Source organism: Thalassophryne amazonica, chromosome 10, assembly GCF_902500255.1.
Source record: "Thalassophryne amazonica chromosome 10, fThaAma1.1, whole genome shotgun sequence".
Classification (NCBI taxonomy): domain Eukaryota; kingdom Metazoa; phylum Chordata; class Actinopteri; order Batrachoidiformes; family Batrachoididae; genus Thalassophryne; species Thalassophryne amazonica.
Window position 1 is genome coordinate 29,257,972 of NC_047112.1, and position 22,284 is coordinate 29,280,255.

At 40.4% G+C, this 22,284-nt stretch overlaps 1 pseudogene; it reads left to right on the forward strand.

Moving 5' to 3' along the window:
* The first annotated feature begins 497 nt into the window (after positions 1-497).
* Positions 498-20,117, forward strand: LOC117518075 (annotated as a pseudogene).
* The last annotated feature ends 2,167 nt before the right edge of the window (positions 20,118-22,284 follow it).

The window sequence follows — 22,284 nt, forward strand, 5'->3', positions numbered from 1 at the left end:
TTTTCTCATCATGACATCAGTGAGATGATTAAAAACAAACCCACTAAGTACCAGCGTCTTGAGTTCATGTTTGGTTTCACCTTGCCTGAGTTTCACATCAGACTATTCCATAAATTACAGTACCTCCACAAATATTCTACTTTCCAAGGGGATACATGCAGATTGCATCTGTGATCTGTCCTTATTTAAAAAAAGTAACTTTAAAATTGGAAGTAATTGTAAATTGTTTGTATCAGTGTTATAGTCAGGCGAGTAAATCCTCAGTCCAGTGGAGGAATCAGCTCAGTGATCTTCTCCCACTGACTGCTGGGTTGATTTTCAGATTTCAAAAACGGACTCTGATCGAGGTCACATGCAGGTCAGCGTCACATCATCAAGGCTACATTGTACTCCTCATGCTCAAAGCATGCATTTTTCCTGCTTTTTCCTTCCTCCACTCAAAGCAGACGGGGGGTGACCACCCAGGTACTGTGCCCAGCTGGAATGCACCAATCGTGATGAGGCAGGCTGAGCAGTCAGAGACAACAGAGGGGCTGAAAGCTGTGTCGGGGAGAATGCCCGGGTGAGACAGAGATATGAAGCCCCGCTGTATGGAGTTCCTCCTTGCCAGCCATGAACCGTCTCCTGTATCCATCTCATGTGTCCCACTATGAAATCAAACCTCGCAGAGCCGAGACCGCAAGTCAATGGCCAGGAATAATCTCACTGCCTGTCACCGTGGTATGCTGCTGACAGCCAGAGCAGAAGAAGTGTGCCTCAGAGTACACGGTCTGCATGACTGTGTTTGTGTCAGTGCGATTGCTTACACATGCAGTATGTATCACAACATGTATCATAATGAATTTAAAGTGTGTTAAATGATACTACATAACAGTACCTATAGGCATGAAGACAGTAAGGGTTACAGTCATCTGACGATTGACCTCTAGCTGACCTGCCTCAGCAATTCTGGAATCCACTGAAGTGTGTGCCACATTTGGTCCAATTTGGGTTGGAAAAAAAAAAAAAAATTTCCTTGACCTTTACCAAAATTCATTTTACCAGCTGTTTAACGAAAAGGAGTTGTACACAACTTGCTATAAAGTACAATGTTCGTCTTGGTCTTGACCTCCATCGCAGCAGTGGGATGAGTACAGTGTCCCTCGATTTGCCAATGAAAGAGGCAGGGGCGGAGCCCATCCCCCGTGGCAGGCAGGGACCAACTGGTGGTTGTGGGAGGTGGAGGGAGCGTCGGTTGGTAACTGCAAACAGAATGAGGTAAGCAAGACGAGCTTTTAACGGTGAAGCCTGCACTGTATTGGTTCGCGGACATGTTAATGTGAGGCAGTTTCTTAGGATTAGGGTGGCGGCGGCTGTGTTCATTCAGCTGATTCAATAAGATGCATAGCACAGCGTTAGTTCTGCCAGAACTGGGCTTCATAGATAATTGGCAAAGCTTCTGGGGAAAACCTGGTCTTGTTAGGAGAGACGGCATCCATCCCACTTTGGATGGAGCAGCTCTCATTTCTAGAAATCTGGCCAATTTTCTTAAATCCTCCAAACCATGACTATCCAGGGTTGGGACCAGGAAGCAGAGTTGTAGTCTTACCACCTCTCTGCAGCTTCTCTCCCCCTGCCATCCCCTCATTACCCCATCCCCGTAGAGACGGTGCCTGCTCCCAGACCACCAATAACCAGCAAAAATCTATTTAAGCATAAAAATTCAAAAGAAAAAATAATAAAGCACCTTCAACTGCACCACAGACTAAAACAGTTAAATGTGGTCTATTAAACATTAGGTCTCTCTTCTAAGTCCCTGTTAGTAAATGATATAATAATTGATCAACATATTGACTTATTCTGCCTTACAGAAACCTGGTTACAGCAGGATGAATATGTTAGTTTAAATGAGTCAACACCCCCGAGTCACACTAACTGCCAGAACGCTCGTAGCACGGGCCGAGACGGAGGATTAGCAGCAATCTTCCATTCCAGCTTATTAATTAATCAAAAACTCAGACAGAGCTTTAATTCATTTGAAAGCTTGACTCTTAGTCTTGTCCATCCAAATTGGAAGTCCCAAAAACCAGTTTTATTTGTTATTATCTATCGTCCACCTGGTCGTTACTGTGAGTTTCTCTGTGAATTTTCAGACCTTTTGTCTGACTTAGTGCTTAGCTCAGATAAGATAATTATAGTGGGCGATTTTAACATCCACACAGATGCTGAGAATGACAGCCTCAACACTGCATTTAATCTATTATTAGACTCAATTGGCTTTGCTCAAAATGTAAATGAGTCCACCCACCACTTTAATCATATCTTAGATCTTGTTCTGACTTATGGTATGGAAATTGAAGACTTAACAGTATTCCCTGAAAACTCCCTTCTGTCTGATCATTTCTTAAAACATTTACATTTACTCTGATGGACTACCCAGCAGTGGGGAATAAGTTTCATTACACTAGAAGTCTTTCAGAAAGTGCTGTAACTAGGTTTAAGGATATGATTCCTTCTTTATGTTCTCTAATGCCATATAACACAGTGCAGAGTAGCTACCTAAACTCTGTAAGTGAGATAGAGTATCTCATCAATAGTTTTACATCCTCATTGAAGACAACTTTGGATGCTGTAGCTCCTCTGAAAAAGAGAGCTTTAAATCAGAAGTGCCTGACTCCGTGGTATAACTCACAAACTCGCAGCTTAAAGCAGATAACCCGTAAGTTGGAGAGGAAATGGCGTCTCACTAATTTAGAAGATCTTCACTTAGTCTGGAAAAAGAGTCTGTTGCTCTATAAAAAAGCCCTCCGTAAAGCTAGGACATCTTACTACTCATCACTAATTGAAGAAAATAAGAACAACCCCAGGTTTCTTTTCAGCACTGTAGCCAGGCTGACAAAGAGTCAGAGCTCTATTGAGCCGAGTATTCCTTTAACTTTAACTAGTAATGACTTCATGACTTTCTTTGCTAATAAAATTTTAACTATTAGAGAAAGAAATTACTCATAACCATCCCAAAGACGTATCGTTATCTTGGCTGCTTTCAGTGATGCCGGTATTTGGTTAGACTCTTTCTCTCAGATTGTTCTGTCTGAGTTATTTTCATTAGTTACTTCATCCAAACCATCAACATGTCTATTAGACCCCATTCCTGCCAGGCTGCTCAAGGAAGCCCTACCATTATTTAATGCTTCGATCTTAAATATGATCAATCTATCTTTATTAGTTGGCTATGTACCACAGGCTTTTAAGGTGGCAGTAATTAAACCATTACTTAAAAAGCCATCACTTGATCCAGCTATCTTAGCTAATTATAGACCAATCTCCAACCTTCCTTTTCTCTCAAAAATTCTTGAAAGGGTAGTTGTAAAAAGCTAACTGATCATCTGCAGAGGAATGGTCTATTTGAAGAGTTTCAGTCAGGTTTAGAATTCATCTAGTACAGAAACAGCATTAGTGAAGGTTACAAATGATCTTCTTATGGCCTCAGACAGTGGACTCATCTCTGTGCTTGTTCTGTTAGACCTCAGTGCTGCTTTTGATACTGTTGACCATACAATTTTATTACAGAGATTAGAGCATGCCATAGGTATTAAAGGCACTGCGGTGGTTTGAATCATATTTATCTAATAGATTACAATTTGTTCATGTAAATGGGGAATTCTTCACAGACTAAGGTTAATTATGGAGTTCCACAAGGTTCTGTGCTAGGACCAATTTTATTCACTTTATACATGCTTCCCTTAGGCAGTATTATTAGACGGCATTGCTTAAATTTTCATTGTTACGCAGATGATACCCAGCTTTATCTATCCATGAAGCCAGAGGACACACACCAATTAGCTAAACTGCAGGATTGTCTTACAGACATAAAGACATGGATGACCTCTAATTTCCTGCTTTTAAACTCAGATAAAACTGAAGTTATTGTACTTGGCCCCACAAATCTTAGAAACATGGTGTCTAACCAGATCCTTACTCTGGATGGCATTACCCTGACCTCTAGTAATACTGTGAGAAATCTTGGAGTCATTTTTGATCAGGATATGTCATTCAAAGCGCATATTAAACAAATATGTAGGACTGCTTTTTTGCATTTACGCAAATCTCTAAAATTAGAAAGGTCTTGTCTCAGAGAGTGATGCTGAAAAACTAATTCATGCATTTATTTCCTCTAGGCTGGACTATTGTAATTCATTATTATCAGGTTGTCCTAAAAGTTCCCTGAAAAGCCTTCAGTTAATTCAAATGCTGCAGCTAGAGTACTAATGGGGACTAGAAGGAGAGAGCATATCTCACCCATATTGGCCTCTCTTCATTGGCTTCCTGTAATTCTAGAATAGAATTTAAAATTCTTCTTATTATAAGGTTTTGAATAATCAGGTCCCATCTTATCTTAGCGACCTCATAGTACCATATCACCCAATAGAGCGCTTCACTCTCAGACTGCAGGCTTACTTGTAGTTCCTAGGGTTTGTAGAGTAGAATGGGAGGGGTATGATAGAAATGGGTATTTGCTCGGCTACACTCTGACATATTTCTTTGGAGCATCTTTTGTTGCAAAGGAATGCCACAGACACTACGCCGGCCATATTAAACATACCACTGAGGCCGAGGGCAGATGGCTTGGATGGGTCAAGCAGCCCGACTGACCCTCCTGAGCTTCTCAGAACAGACTTTGCCACTTCCTTAGCAACCCTGTGGCAACAGAGGTCTGAGTAATGTTTGGCTTTAAGATGCTGCTGCACAAGACTTTCTGACATGGATGTCTGAGCCTTTATGTTCCCTTTGAACTTTTGAGCTTTTGTGTTGTGTGATACATCGGACTGTGCAGAAGTCTTAGGCATGATATTGGTTCAGGGTAAATGTGGGTATCACGTTGTGTGTGTGTTTTCCATCAGTATCTTAACAAAATACCAACTTTGAAATTTCCATACATTATTTAAAATAAATCAATTAAATGATCCAGAGAGCTTTCTATTTTATAAAAGAAAGTTCAAACATACATCATAATTTTCTTGTATAAACAATGCACTTGAAATATTACCTGTTATGTTTAACCCTTTTGTATTCAGCATCCTTGGGTACTTTGAAAGATAAATAGTATATATGTATAGAAGTTGTTGTTGTTCACCTAAACAAATTCAGTTTTAAAGTTAAATTTTTTGTTACACAAGATGTTCAATTTGTGTTGCTTCTAATGCTGAGAATACATTATAATACTGATAATAAACTTTTTTTCCCATATTTGCTTTATACATTTTCTTCAATATTTATATTTTGTTTGTTTCTGTGTGGTATTTAATACTTGGAATTCTTTAGTGTAACTTATTTAGTATTTAGAAACTTTTCATTATTTTGCAGCATATTTATTTCTAAATAATATTTAATAAATATGTATTTAATTATTAAATCAATGCTAACTTTTTGCTGAACACTTTTCTTCAAAGTCAAATTCCACATAATTTATGTTGTAGTTGGTATGAATGTATTTATTGGATTGCTTTTTCTTTAAGGCCAGAACCATTTTGACTCTATTACTACTACTACTACATTGTCACATAAAATGTTTTGTTTTTGTTGTATTTATTGGTGAGCTTTCTTACCATCACATATAGAAGCTTTTTATCATTTTTCCAGCATATTTGCTTTATTCAGTTTCTTTGATATTTACATTTGTGTATTTTGTGTAGTTTTTAATACTTGAAATGATTTATTTTAAATGATTTAATGATATAAATAAATACTCTAAAAGATGGGATATTTATATGCAATATGTATGCATTTAATTATTAAATTAAGGCCAAAATGTGTGCTCAACACTTTTCTTCAAAGTCAAATTGCACTTAATTTATGTTATAGTTGATATGAATGTATTTACTAGATCACTTTTTCCTTTAAGGCCAGAACAATTTTTTGACTTTATTATTATTGTTACATTATTCTAAATATTTCCTTTCTAAAATATGGAATATGTATATGCAATATTTATACATTCAATTATTAAATCAAGACTAACATTTTTGCAGAAAACTACATTTAAAAAAAGTCAGTCATTTATTTCATGTTAAAGTTTGTGTGAATTACTTATTCATTGTTTTCCTTCAACTGATTTTTTTTTCATTTTTCATATTTTTAACTTAATGCCACATACAGATAATTTTGTATGACAACATTGTTTGGATAAAATAATAAAGGCTTTAGAGTTCAGCTGGAAGCCACATAATAACAAACAATTTGAAAGATTATTTCTATTATAAACTTTCTCCACATCTGTGGAGTGTCTTAATGGTTTTACGTTTTGTTTCTTTCTTTTTTTTTTTTGTACTTTTTTTTAAGTTTCATTTACTGCGGCAGTTTGGATGGTGTTAAAGTTCTATAGAAATAAAATTAGTAGTCGTATTCCTGAAAGACACATTGTTTTGTTCGATTGCTTGTCACATTTGATGCATGAGTACAATAACTGTAGGAACCACAGCGTCACTCATCTTTAAATGACTCCTGTTTGTTTATGTGACAGGAATGTGTGATGCTTTGAGTTTTGCCCAGCGGCTGTGACTGAGAAAAGCATTCGGAGACTCATTCAGTGAGCTCGGCTCTCCAGTATCTTCATACAAAATTAGAAGAGTGGGGTGAAAGCTATCACTTTCTCATGGCTCTCTGCTGACCGCTCTGGTGACCCAGTCAGGTCTGCAGACAAACGCCACCTCCATGATGACGCATCATCCTGCGTGACAGACCCAAAATGCTGCGGTGCCAGCCAGCGGACAATAGTCCTGCTGCTTGATGGCTGACTCTGTCTTTGTCCTGCTCTGGTTAAGCAGACTTACGGATAATTCTCCTGATAATTCCTGAGACCTCGGCTCAGGCTCTCCCACCAGGAGACCTGATTTTTCCCCTTCTGCCTGGAGCCACGGCCTGCCGAGAGCTTTTCTTCTGCCTCCCCAGGAGCGCAGCCTCGGACACGGCAGCCGGAGCATGGCAACAGTCTCTGAGGCTAAGCCCACTATTCCTGGTTGCCGGGCACTAAGATGCACACTGGCCAAGCTGAGGGTATGTGCCTGACAAGGAGGAAGGGGAAAGTCAGGATGTGGGGAGAAGCTGGCAGCTGTTTGGAGTGACAGCTCCACTCGCCAACATTCGCAAACTAAACCCTGTTCTTTTTTTTCTTTTGGATTCCTGAAATATGAAGCTGCAAACATAACTCTTGAGCTCTTACAGTTTAAACTGAGTTTTTTTGGTTCACCACCACACATCCCTGTCCTCCCTGTTGCTTTCCAGTTTGTTTGCAGTGCATTGTGGGAGCTGTGCGGAGGCCATCTCTCCTGCAGAGCTGGTGATGCGTGTGGGAGCCACTGTGTTCCACCTGCGCTGCTTCACCTGCAGCGTTTGCTCGTGCCGTCTGCGGACTGGAGACCTCTGCGTCCTCAGGCAGGGACAGTTACTGTGTGCCAGAGAGGACTACCACCGCTGCCTCAGCAGCCCAGCTTCTTCTGACACAGGTACAGGCTTCACATGTCAGCCTGGATGGATGCTGTGGGGGGAAAAGGCCTTAATTTGTTTGTCTCGCTTTTCCAAAAATGTTATCGTTTCTTATTGGTGTTGCATGTTTTTTGTGCACAAAGCTCATCGATTGCCTACAACTGAAACTGGACAGACATTGTCATGATACGTATGACACAAATGCATGTTTTACCACAGTTACCCATATCACATATATCACCTACGAACCAATGTAGGGGATGCATCATTATTATTATTATTATTGCCTCTTTATGCCAAGCTTTGCAGTCAGCCATGCTTCCATATCTGGGTGCATTGTAACCCGTGCAGCGCTCAGAAATCAGGTAAACATGGACATCACTGACACAAAGTGATGCTATTTGACATCCAGTGTCCACGCCACAGCTTTCCATTTGAAGAGCAAGCAGAGTTGGTGACTACAGCGGATGGCTCTGTTCGAAATCTCAAACTTTCATGGTCACACTCATCCAAACCCGGATAAACCTGGGCAGCTCTCTTATTTATTCAAGTGTAGTTGCCAGGTGCTGGTATGTGAAAGTGTTCAATGCATGAAAGTGACCAGATGTTCAGCTGACAGTAAAAATCCCAATAAAAAGATGTGGATGGCCCATTTCATTTTGGGTTGATTTTTGACGATATGCAAAACACATATTGTGTTGTAACATGCAAGTGCCACATGCATGCACAAAAACATGCAACACCAATATGAACATACTATTCACAAAACATCTGCTGTCCATATTTCCCGTATTACATAGTAATGTGCATTACATGTATACACAGTAAATTTTGCTGAGTAAAATATACTGTGCCAGGATAACATTTGGTTCCAGTCTAAATAGAGTAAAATACACTATTATAGAGTGAAATCAGCTCTACCGTCTTGTCAAATCAAATGTTTCTACTCCAATAAGAGTTTATTTTACAGTGTGATAGAGTTGATTTAGCACTGTGATAGAGTACATTTAACTGTATTTGGACTGGGACCAAATGTTATCCCAACAGAGTAAATTTTACTCTGCAAAATTTTCTGTGTTCAGTTGTGCGCACAAATAAAAATTTACTACCGAGCAAATCAGGAGCAGTCAGGAAGAAACAAAAAAGCATAATGATGCAATCACCTGTGGCCAACGTCCATTGGACTTAAAGAATGTGTGCAGTTGAGATGCTCAATTAGATTGTTGAAACTACAAATAAGAGCAGCTAAAAAAAAAAAAAAAGCTACACACCAAGGTGTGTACATAAAGATGTAGACAGTGCAATTGAAAGAATGGAAAAAGCACCCCAAAAACAATTGCACCCAACATCTTATTGCATGCACACAACAAACGGTGAGATAGTGGCTCGCTCGCACCTTTCTCTCTGAGCAAACAAAATCTAATCTGCATTCACTAAATGTATTTGTTTATTATTATCCACATAAACACCGTAATATCACTTAGGGTGTTGTCTTCTATCTCAGCGTGGCACAGCAAAGCTGCTTATTGTGTGTGCATGAAACAATCAAGCATGGGAAATAATTTCATATTATGCACACACAGTAGCATTTTGAGTGCTGATTAACTGTGTCCACCTTACACATTCTCATTCACAACAGAGCTCTACATCTGCCCCTGATGGGACAACCTGTGCAGCTCCTTCTTCTCCTCCAATGCTAAAAATAGAGACCACACACACCATAATGTGTGTGCTGTGTTTTGCAGTTATTTGCAATATGTTTCAATTTATTTAATTTACATAGTGCTAAATCACAACAAAGTTGCCTCAAGGTGCTTCACACAAGTAAGGTCTAACCTTACCAACCCCTAGAGCAAGCACACAGGTGACAGTGGTAACAAAAAAACTCCTCCTGGTGATATTTAGGAAGAAACCTCAAGCAGACCCGACTCAAAGGGGTGACCCACTGCTGAGGCGATTCTAACAGTTATAAGATTTTGCGAAGTTTTACAAAACAGAAAATGACAGCAAAAGATGAATTTGATGAGAAGTCCATGCAGGCATCCAGTCACACACCGTTTCAGAAATTATGCAGTCGTCAAATCCAGCACATGATGTCATGATGTCATCCGCACCTTGGACAGAGAGGAAAAAAGCAAAATCAGTCGGCTAGAAAAACTACACCTAAGGTAAAATTCATCATTAAGCAACAGCAAAGCAGGGGAAAATACTAAAGTGATCGGCGGCCGCTAACCCTAAGCTTCACTAACAGACTCAGAATTTAGATAATGTTGAGGCCGAGACCCACTCCGTTTATTAATAGAATGAATTTAAAAGGATAGGAAGCATACATACTATGCCAGTATGCTAGCCATGCAAGATGGAAATAATGTGTCTTGAGTCTGGACTTGAAGGTCTCTATATATGTTCCTGCATTACATTGATTAGTCACTGTGTTACATTGATAAGGCACCATCGAGTCTTAGTGTTGGTGTACTTGAATCACAAAAATGACACGGTTCATCAATGCCAGCAGACAGAGCCTCTTCATAAAAAGCCATACAAATGGAATCAGAATTCAGACTCGACCAGCCTATGGAAATCTGAGAAAAAATCATCAGTGAGATGTAGTTCCAAAAAAATTTGAGAGCAATCAGAGTGTGCATGCCTCTGCCAAGGCCCACCTGCTATAACATGCATTCTTTTCTTTTATCCTATTCGGACCAAACTTCATTGATTCAGTCTACAAACTGAAAAACGCTGTTGGTAATGATATAACTACAAGGGCCCGGTCATATGGCACACAGCGATAGCTGGACGAAGGACAAAAAAGTCACAAATCGTCGGAGAAAAAATTGGATGAATAAGCCTGCACTTCTCCTATCACCAAAAATGCCTGCGAGTCCAGACGCTTAAAGAACAAAACACAACTGAAACTAACAATAAAAACGAGCGAACAGCGCCTGACGCTTAACAATATCAAACGAAACATTCATGATGACATGACTTGACAGCGGGTATCTGACCGTGCACCAGCCTGTGATCAATTTCTGCAGCCACCCTGTACTCTGCACAGCACCTGCAGGTGCAAGATCTGATTGTCTTGCAACATACGTGAAGCAGTTAAAACGTTCTTGCCGCTATTCTTTCTGTATGAAACGTTGCTTTTTGTCCCACACATGATGAGTCACGTTCAGCTCGTCGGATCTTTAGTTATTGATCCGTTCAGATATCATCAACGTTTGGCAAGATGTCGGACCTGGGAGGTTGGTGCGAGGTTGGACGACAGTCAAGACGGAATGCTGATGTACGGGAACTATACAACGATGAGAGAACCATCAAGACAGAAAGCAAAACAGAATACGAATGAATTGAGGTCAGGATTTGTCACATTTTTCATCATTTGAAAATTCTGACGAAGTACCAGCTACAGGAACGAAGCTGGACGACGGTTAAACGAGGTCAACGTAAGTCCAAGATTTCTTGTTTTGTTTTGGCTTTGGTGTCCTTCGTTAGTGCCATGTGACCGGGGGCTTAAATACAGCAGCAGGTAAACTTCAACCAGTGTTGCCTTGAAAGTTCCACTGAAGCAGATCAACGTGGTCATCCTTTACACTCACTGTCCCACACACACACACACTTGAGACTGCTTGTTAAAACTAATAGTCTATTTGGTGTTTTCCCCTTAAACTATTCAGTATACGTAGTACTAATACACTTTGGTGTTTTCCGTACCCAATTAATTTCATTTGTGTTTCAAATGTTGCATCCGCTTAGGTAAAAGTGATGAGGAGGAGGAGAAGAGGAACCTGAGCGGGCAGCAGGCAGGAAGATTCGATCAGAAGAGCTGGAAAGCAAACGTCCCAAAAGGCCGCGCACTATTTTGACAACTCAACAACGACGCACCTTTAAAGCATCATTTGAGGTCTCCTCCAAACCATGCAGAAAGGTAAAGCATTAAGTTTCTGTTCTTCTCGTATTACTGAATCAGATTTTGCATGGTGTTTTAATCCCTGTGTTTGTTTGTTCAATATTCAAAATTAAAAAAAAACATTCACCTCATGTAGCTGGGGTAGATGCTGCTCCAGTGCACTTGATGCGTTACGCATAGATCCATTCCTTGCTAGAAAACCGCACATTTGAACCTGTCATCTAATAATGCAACAAGTTACAACTCTCAGCTTCTAAAGGTAATGACAGATGACAAATGACAGATCTGACTGCTTTAACTCATGTCATGCCCAACGCACACATGATTAATTCAGAAACAAAATGTTCAGTTCAAATCAATCAAAAGAACCAAATCTTAAAAGGTATAGGACCACCTAAATTCACTCAACTGACAAAATTTAGTTTCTCCTGAAATCTGAGCATTATAATGTCAGGTTATTTTTTAAACATCTTGTAAAATTACAGCTCATTTAATCAAGAGAACATATTATTTGGGGCAAACTTCATAACAAATATTACCTTTTCTTTTTAATGAAGGAGGGCTTGTATGCGCGCAAGCATGAGCGTGCACGCATCAGCTGTGGTCAAAAGGTAACTTCCTGATGTCCGTGAGGTGTCTTGTAAATCACTTCAGGTGTTGGGCAGCATGGTGGCTTAGTGGTTAGCACTGTTACCTCACAGGAAGAAGGTCATGGGTTCAATTCCCACCTGTGGCCTTTCTGTGTGGAGTTACATGTTTCCTCCCACATTTAAATGCATGCATGTTATAATTGTCCAGGTCTCCCTTGTAAAAAAGGTTTTGATCTCAACAGGACTAACCTGGTTAAATAAGATTACAATAGGTGTTTTTAGGTTACAAAAACAGCATTTTTAGAAGTGTTTATTTTCGCTAGCTTTTACATAAGATATGAGAAACATGTTAGAGTTACACAGAAACGCAGCGGATTCAGAGTGTTTTTCACCATGTTGGATTAGCTGCCTCTCTGATTGGCTGTGACCGTGTCCTCCCCAGAATGCCTTGCAAAGATCTGGGGAAGCCCCCACGTGATCTATGACGTCACTGTTGTAGACGTAGTGGTCTTAACTGTCGCTGCTGTAAGTTGTTCAAAGTCGTCTGTTCTTTTGAATATTTACCCTTCAGGGGAACTTTTGAATAATTTTTTGTAGACAACTCACATTTTGATTCTATTGGTGATGCTACGGCAACACAGTGGCTTAGTGGTTAGCACTGTTACCTCACAGGCAACAAGGTCATGGGTTCGATTCCCATTTGTGGCCTTTCTGTGTGGAGTTTGCATGTTATTCCTGTGTTTGTGAGGGTTCCCTTCGGGTGCTCCGGCTTCCTCCCACATGCAAAGTGGTAATGTCATATTAGGCTAATAAATAAAATTGTAGTGGTGGCAAAGAAAATCCTTTTTATGCGTTACATGTTAAAAAGCTTACTGGCCCTATACTTTTAACACCAGTCACCCCAATGTGCCACATATGAAGTAAGTCCTGAGCTCTACTTTGCACTGTGATTATGCGCTGTGTAAATAGCAAAGTGAAGTTGGACATGCCACAGATGCATTTTGGCCATGTACTTCCAACTGTCCAAATAGTTTGTCAAAATAGGGCCCTAAGGTAGTTGTCTGTTAGTCTAGACAACTTTACTGATCTCTTACAGTATTTGACTTCCCAAGCACAAGTCATTTTTTTAAAGTAACATTTCATAAAACAAACAACTTCTTTGACGTGGCTTCAACTGACCTCTGTCACTCTCACCCTGTCTCTCCTTCTTTCTCTTTTCTTGAATCTTAATCCAAGGTAAGGGAGACCTTGGCAGCAGAAACTGGTCTGAGTATCCGGGTAGTGCAAGTCTGGTTCCAGAACCAAAGAGCCAAAGTAATAACACACACACACGGTCATATGCACACTAATAAAGCACTCTTTCTGCACAGTGTTTGTGTGCCAGAGTTGAAATCAGCACAGTTATCTCTTCATACAGGAAACTGATGACATCTCATTGCTAGATGACTGTAGATTAAACCTCATATTCCTCACAAAGTGAGCACACGTGGGGTTTTGTCTTCTCCAGTGAAACCTGTTCTTTTACCGCATTGTTAATATATTGCAATTAGTGAACATGGTTTGACGCCTGCGTGCGAGAGGCGCTGTGGGCTGAATTTTGCAGTAGACCTTTATTAGCTTTAAATCCGCGATTGCCTGTTTGCAGATGAAGAAACTGGCCAGGAGGCAGCAGCAGCAGCAGCAGCAGCAGCAACAAGAAAAGCAGCACACACCGGAAGCAGCAAGAGCACACGTCACATCACACAGGTATCATCTTATCCACAAACGCTTGTATTCCCCAAATTCCACCCCAGTTTTCTAATATGTTTTACTTACTTTATTCAGTGGTGGGCACAGTTAACCTAAAATTAGCTTGATTACAGATTAGAGTCTTTCCCGTCGTCCCTGTGCACCTGGAAGAGTTCCGGTCCAGCTCGCTGGTTGTAAATACAAAATGGCGTCACCACTCATCATGCATGAGGCAAACAAAATGCAAACCAGCATGAAATGTGTTCACCGAAGGCATCGAAACATAAGTTACATAAGTTAATGTTTATATAGATTTTTTTTTTAAAATATCTTATCAAATCTCACGCTGAATCACACCCAAATCACATGCCAACGATATTCCTGTACCACAAGGTCTGTATTTCCTGATAACCACTACGAAACAACAAATGTCCGTGCAACACCATGTCACCATGGGATCGGAACTCCTCCACATGCACAAATGCTCATGGGACCCTGAAGTCGAGAATGAATAGGTACGGTTGGGCCAATGTCACTTCCGCTTAGTTACGACCGCCATTTTGGATCACTGCTGAAAACAAACTGTACGTGCAGTCACAACCACTGTTGATATAGGTGTTTTACTGCTGTTTATTCGCAAAGGCCTGTCGATTTGGTCATGTCAAATGGCCTATGAGTATGTGGAGAGCCTTGATAGGTGTTCAAAGGTGTTGCAGTTAAAGAGCTTGTAGTTGGATCTCGGGATCGAGCTGACGGCCCGGCGCGAGGCAAGCTGTCATCTGTCCCAGGCCCTGCCTCTCGGCGCCCCCTTGATGCTCTTAGCTGAGTGTTCCGTGGGGTCCGAAGCATTTACTTGAAAAAATTAGTGTGTTCAAAGCAGGCCGGGTCGGCTGAATACCCCAGCTAGGAGCTGGGGCCATGATTAAGAGGGACGGCCGGGGGCATTCATATTGTGCTGCTAGAGATGAAATTCTTGGACCAGCGCAAGATGGACAAAAGCGAAAGCATTTGCCAAGAATGTTTTCATTAATCAAGAACAAGTCAGAGGTTTGAAGACAATCAGATACGTCATAGTTCTGACCATAAACAGTGCCACCTAGCAATCTGGCGGCGTATTCCCATGACCAACCTTGCTTAGTTGACTGATAGCAGCCAGCCATTTATCCCTTCTGTCTGGACTTTAGTGGCGCTTTGGGAGTTCAAAAAAAAAACAACACACTTTGAGTATATATAATGTATATTAAGTAGAAAAAAATGTGGCCGAACGATGCGAGCACGATGGACATCAAGAAGGAAATGAGCTGACAGCGGTTTGTTTTCAGCGGCTCGCTGGTTACTATGAGCGTTGCTATGTGCGCATGCATCAGGGACCCAGATGTCCGACCGTACTATGAACTGCTAAAACATTTAGCTGTTGCTAACTGCTAACATGTTATATGAATACAACTTTGGTGGGGGGTTTTTTTCCTTTTCTTTTTTTGGCACTCAGAAACTGAAAAACTGACCTGAAGACCTGATTGTAATTAATGTGCTGTTGCATAAACATGGAGGTTCTCAAAAAGGTTTAGCATGCCAAGACCAGATGTCATAAAGGGCGTATCTCACTCCAGTCACACCATCTTTTAAAAAATTATTTCCCAGATTCCAGTTATTTCTTCTAAGTCTTTAACTTGTGGGAGCCCTGATATAGCTGATAAAGGTAAAATATGCCAGAGTGTGTGCAACAAAAATACAAGACAGATTCACAACCACTTTTATCCATAATCATTACATAAAGGTGTTTTTATAAAGGTATGCAGAGTCTACTCCAGTTGTTGGCCAGATAGAGGAACTCCTCTCTGTTTTATATGTAAATAATGTTAATGTGAAGCATTTTACAGCTGATGAACTCGGATTTATGTTATTACAAATGTGGTTTTATTAATTTTTTTAATTAGTTGTCTTTTTATTCTATTTTTTTGCTTTATGTTTTTAGTCATGTAACTCTCGATTTTATTTTATTAATCCAGCTGACATCACACTGCCTTTTTACTCGGATTGGAAATCACTGTGTCTCATCACTCAGTATTTGCAAATAGTCTTCTCATCAATTTTTCCTGGATAGCTGGCGGGATAGCTACCGCTGTCTCTTGTTACTGTAAAATGGCCACTCTGATTGAAAATGAATGTTACATCACCGCTTTGCCTCTGTCGCTTGTAGCTAATGTGACCGTAGGGGGATGCACGTGTCTCATGCACACAGTGTCCAAGCTGAAACTTTTTAAAATGGTGCTAAAATGAAAGTCAAGATGCTCTGTGGTGTCACACACACACGTATCTGGTGTGTTTGCTGATTCACACTGAGCGGGACTCTGCATGTTGCACAGCCTGAATACTGCTTTTGGTGTGTTTTGAATAAAAACTGTTGTCTCTGAGTCATGTGGCGCCGGAGTTACTGCCATAAAAACACAATCCTCATGCATGCTGTCCATTCTTAAGTTACCTTCACCTGGTTGTCAGATCTTCTATTGCTTTAAGGATATATCGCTGTGTTTTTAATAGTACAAACCTGGAATGTAAAATTTCATATGTTGGAATGATGAACCAAATGAACATTTAGTTTGGTTTTATCCCATCCATTCATTGTGGGAATCAGAAAAATCTGAGAGCTCACACTTTATTTGCTCCAGTAGATTGGTCTGTCAACTCCCATTGATGACGTGAACTGGCTGAAAAAGGGCCAATCACAACCGTTTATCTGATATCGCGTGGGTTTTATACGTTACGATATGATACGAAGTTGATAAAGAAGTTAGCTTGAGCCTTTGCTCCTGTGTTATAGAATGAGGTGCTCGTTGACACGAGGCAGTCTGATGGTCTTAAATCTTTTAAATCCAAACTTGAGACTCACCATTTTCAAACATGTATAATTATTTATAATTGGTCCTAAGTACTTCTTTTGCCTTCTCCTGTTTTGCTAGCTTTGCTTTTGCGCTTTTGTCCTAACACGGCTGATCTGGTACGATTCTGCATTAATTGGATGCCCTTCCTTACACAACTCCAAGCGTTCAAGCAGAATAGGGCATTGGTGCCGTCAAACCGCTGTGTAAGTCACACCTGTCAAAAAAGCCCTCTGAAGAGGAAGAACCCATATATAATTTTTACTGAAAAGTTGTTATTTGGCAGCACAGGAGCTTAATGGTGTCTCACAGCGTGAAGGTGCCGGGTTCTGACCTGGTGCTTTCTGAGTGGAGTCTGCATGTTCTCTGTGTGGGTTCCGTGCAGGTGCTCCATCTTCCGCCCACTTCCAGAGACGTGCAGGTTAGATCAGTTGGTAACCTTCAGTTGACCTAGGTGTGAATGGAGTTTGTCTGTCTATATGTGTCAGCCCTAATAGAAACTGGCGGCCCTGTCCAGGCTGCCGCCGTGACCTTTAACTGGAATACACTAGTTCAGAAATTAGATTGATGTCATTGTGAAAGTACAAAATCTCACTTCAGAGCCGAACATCATCTCCTGTATATTCTTGTGCCACACAGCGCCCTCCTGTGGCAGTTTCACCTCTGACCTGGAGCACCTGGGGTCGTCCTACTCCCTCATTCAGCAGCAACAGATGGAGGTCACCACCTTAAAGCAGCAGGACTATGTTAGTGGACCCCTTCAGTCAGGGCCTGACCCCACCTCAGATGCCCGGGGGACCACATGCACCCCTACGGTAAAGACCTCTGAATCACCACGCAAAAATGAAGATTATATGGTTACAGTGGTGCTCTACTACGGAAGCGTATTGCATTCACTTGATAAATTATTTTTTGGTTGTGTTTTGAAGTAATTATTTGTGTTTTTTGGAGTAATTTCTTTTTTGTCTGTTTTTCAGGATACTTATTTCTGTTTTTCTGAGTAATTTATTTTTGGTTTGTTTTCGGAATAATCATTTGTGGTTTTCTGAGTAATCTATTTTTTTTATCTGTTTTTTCTGAATAATTATTTCTATTTTTCTGATTATTTTTGGTTTGTTTTTCTGAGTACTTTATTTTTAGGTTTTTTATTATTATTATTTCTTGAGGCACCACATAGCCAGCCTGAATGCATTTCAATGCATCAATCCTGTATCCATGGAGCAACCGTATCTGTCCCACTGATCCTAGAGAAAAAACTGCTATATCTAGCAATCTGAATGGGCGTTCCTTCTGAACAGCCGCAAAGTCCTCAGGTGCCTGTGTAGAGTCGACAAACTAATGATGATACCATCTATGTGACTTAAAGACAGGGCAATCTCCCAGTGTCTTAAACCCAAATCAAAGTAAAATTTGACTAAACTGAACAATGGTATGTTTCTTACAATCGAGCTCTCAGTGAATAAGGTCTTCAAATGCTCCCTAACTAAAAAAAAATTAAAAATTGGTCCAAAAAACAGAAGAAAAAAAAAAAGTCATAAAATCAGGGAAAAAAATAAATAAAAAGCAACCATAAAAAAGAAATTACTCAGAAACAGAGGAATCAGAAAACAGAAATATTATTCCAAAAAAACAGACAAAAAATAAATTACTCCGAAAAACAAACCAAAAAATAAATCTATTAAGTGAATACAATACGCTTCCGTACTCTACAAAGCACCTTTAACTAGTATGGTTTGGGGGAAAATAGTGATACATTTGTTAGTATTGCAAAAGAATTTTGATTGTGACAGCAAAAATCTACCTTAATGAGTCTGTGTTGGTGCAATTTTTTTTCTTCTTTGACTCTATGGAGTTACTGGCGTTGATCACTGTTTTGCATCGAACTATGAAATACTTAAAGGAGCACCCCATCCAATTCTAAAAACCTACCTTCTGGTCTGTTCATGTTTGGAAGACAGAAATTATACCTCAAATTGAACAAACCAAATTGAAAACCTGTAATGTAATTATTTTAAGCTGTGCAGCCTCTTTCAAATTTCCACAAAACTACTGAAATTTAGTTTACACACGAAATCCGAGCATTATAATATAGGTCTGTTTTTGTAATAAAAGTAAGACCCTTTAGCTGCTCCCTTGTCTTCCACTCGGGGTTGCCATAGTAGAACTGATGTGGATCTGCATGTTGAATTGGCACAGGTTTTAACGCTGGATGCCCTTCCTGACCCAACTCTACATTACTTGGATAGAAACAGACAGGGGTGGGGTTTGAACTGGGGACCTTCACACTGAACCAATCAGGATGTGAGGTCATATCTCAATGATTTGATGTACATAACCAAATTGGTCAATGGACTTTCAGTTGTGGGAAAGTATAACAGATTTGGTTATAATTTTGACCTATAGGGGGCACTATAATAATCACAAAATGGTGCTTTTTGTACATAATAGTTGATGTGTGTTATATTTATATCACACTTATTGTCTGGTGAAACACGGGAAGCCTCAAGGCTGGTGCAAAGCAACCGTCATGTCAATCAAAAACCCTGCTGCGCTGTAGGTGCCAAACAGGAAGTGAGGTAATATCTCAACAATGCTTTCACGTATCAAGCCAAGCATGGTACCTGGACTCTAGAACCAGCTGAGAGAAGGCACAAATAATTTGGTTGTCATTTGACCTCTAGGTGGTGCTACAATATTTAAAAAAAAATGTATTTTCACTAACAACCGCTGATGTGTGGATGTTAAAATAGGATTTTTCTGACTGGTGGTACTGTGGGAGTTCCTAAGGAGGAGACATGACTGCCATACTGGGTTTTGGCCAGTCCTCATGCCAATTGGTACAGTAGATATTCAGATGACGTTTCACAGCTCTGTATTGAAGTAATATCAGTTGTTCAAAATGCTCAAAGTAACAATCCAATCGAAATCAGTTGTTGTTGTCCATTTGGCTGCTCCCGTTTGTATGGGGTGGCTGCAACGGATACAGTTAGATCTGCATTGATATTGGCACAGTTGTTACACCGGATGTCTTTCTTGACGCAACTCTAGTCTTACTTGGAGAAACACAGCCCCTGATCTTCCAAAGAGGTCTCCCATCCAAGTACTAACCAGGACCCACTCTGATGGGATCTTACACAGAGAAGACTGGCTGCCCAATAGAAATCAAAACCAAATGTGGTCAGAACACCCTGACAAAACACCACCAAGGACGGCCTCAACTTTAATGACTGAAAATCTGACTGACTGACACTGTGAAGAGAAATAGAAGGATTTTAAAAACATGTTACGTCATCCTAGATGTTTCTCCTATTTTTCCCCACTCTTACACCAGTGCAGACTAAACGTGCTGAATATATTTGAAATGTTCAGATTACAGCTAACTGAGCCGTCCTCAGTGATGTGGTGTGTTTTCTAGGCTATAAGGGCCTGTATGGTGAACTGGACAGAGATGTTCAAGAGACTGATGACTGCCCGTCTCTAGGTGATTCCTCTCTGCTCACCCCCATTGACCGCCTCTACTCCATGCAGGACTCATACTTCACCTCTTGAGAGTGAACGCATCTCTCTCACTGTGTTAATGGATCACTTCCTCCTCTCGTCACTTCTCTGTGAGCACAAGGTGCAACATGCTGTAAATCAATCATCTGGATGAGACGGTGGATGTACGTTTTCCCTATAAAATGATTACATGACTGCCTTGTATGCTTTTATAGTCATAGTATACAAACAGGCTCACATATGTCCAACGCACAATAAGACTCACACACATGAAATGTTCAGACCTCCACTTGTTTGAATGGTAGATTTTGAAATTCTAACATCTACTAATGTAAATAGTTGTTTGGGTGTGTATTTATAATTTATTCTCACATGCATGCTACTCTTCTTGAATGATTCAATAATGATCAATAAATGGTCATCAAACAGTTAGTGGTCTTGTACATGTGGAATTTTACTGATTTATTGCACTGCATTATTTTTATTTTGGATTAAATCTGAAAAGGAATCTTATGAAGCCACATCTTATTATGTCAACCCTGCTGATTTCTCTTTCTTAGAAGTTTACATAAATAGAAAGTGACATAAATATTAAGGTATTCGCTAGTAAAGTCAAGGGCAGCCTTTTAATCTAAGAGTGGTCTGTGGACCACACTGGGGTCTGTGATCGCCCCCTAGTGGTCTGTGAGTATATTGGTAAATTATATCTTAAATTAAATTCGTATTATTCTAACTTACGTGTTTCTCAGACTGTTTAAAAATGACTCAAGTCTAATAGAAATATACTGTTGTAATGTACTGTTGGAGTGGTAAGCAGGACCTGTTGTTTTTGGATATTTGTGGAGTTATGTGGTCTGCCAAGATTAATATTTACTTATTTGTTTAAGTGGTCCTTGGTCTGAAAAAGTTTGAAAAACACTGGTTTGGTAGTAGCAAATGTCCAGAAGGACAGTTAGGACAGGCAGACTGCAATTTTCAGTTATACTCAACAAAAATATAAACGCAACACTTTTGGTTTTGCTCCCATTTTGTATGAGATGAACTCAAAGATCTAAAACTTTTTCCACATACACAATATCACCATTTCCCTCAAATATTGTTCACAAACCAGTCGAAATCTGTGATAGTGAGCACTTCTCCTTTGCTGAGATAATCCATCCCACCTCACAGGTGTGCCATATCAAGATGCTGATTAGACACCATGATTAGTGCACAGGTGTGCCTTAGACTGCCCACAATAAAAGGCCACTCTGAAAGGTGCAGTTTTGTTTTATTGGGGGGGGGATACCAGTCAGTATCTGGTGTGACCACCATTTGCCTCATGCAGTGCAACACATCTCCTTCGCATCATCCGTGAAGAGAACACCTCTCCAACATGCCAAATGCCAGCGAATGTGAGCATTTGCCCCACTCAAGTCGGTTTACGACGACGAACTGGAGTCAGGTCGAGACCCCAATGAGGACGACGAGCATGCAGATGAGCTTCCCTGAGACAGTTTCTGACAGTTTGTGCAGAAATTCTTTGGTTATGCAAACCGATTGTTCCAGCAGCTGTCCGAGTGGCTGGTCTCAGACGATCTTGGAGGTGAACATGCTGGATGTGGAGGTCCTGGGCTGGTGTGGTTACACGTGGTCTGCAGTTGTGAGGCTGGTTGGATGTACAGCCAAATTCTCTGAAACGCCTTTGGAGACGGCTTATGGTAGAGAAATGAACATTCAATACACGAGCAACAGCTCTGGTTGACATTCCTGCTGTCAGCATGCCAATTGCACGCTCCCTCAAATCTTGCAACATCTGTGGCATTGTGGTGTGTGATAAAACTGCACCTTTCAGAGTGGCCTTTTATTGTGGGCAGTCTAAGGCACACCTGTGCACTAATCATGGTGTCTAATCAGCATCTTGATATGGCACACCTGTGAGGTGGGATGGATTATCTCAGCAAAGGAGAAGTGCTCACTATCACAGATTTCGACTGGTTTGTGAACAATATTTGAGGGAAATGGTGATATTGTGTATGTGCAAAACGTTTTAGATGTTTGAGTTCATCTCATACAAAATGGGAGCAAAACCAAAAGTGTTGCATTTATATTTTTGTTGAGTATATATCTTGTTTGGAGGTGGGCTAACAACCAGCCAAAGGGCAATAATAAAATGCACCCCTTCCCACTCACCCAAATCCAAAAAATAAATGAAATAAAAAGTATACCCACATAACTC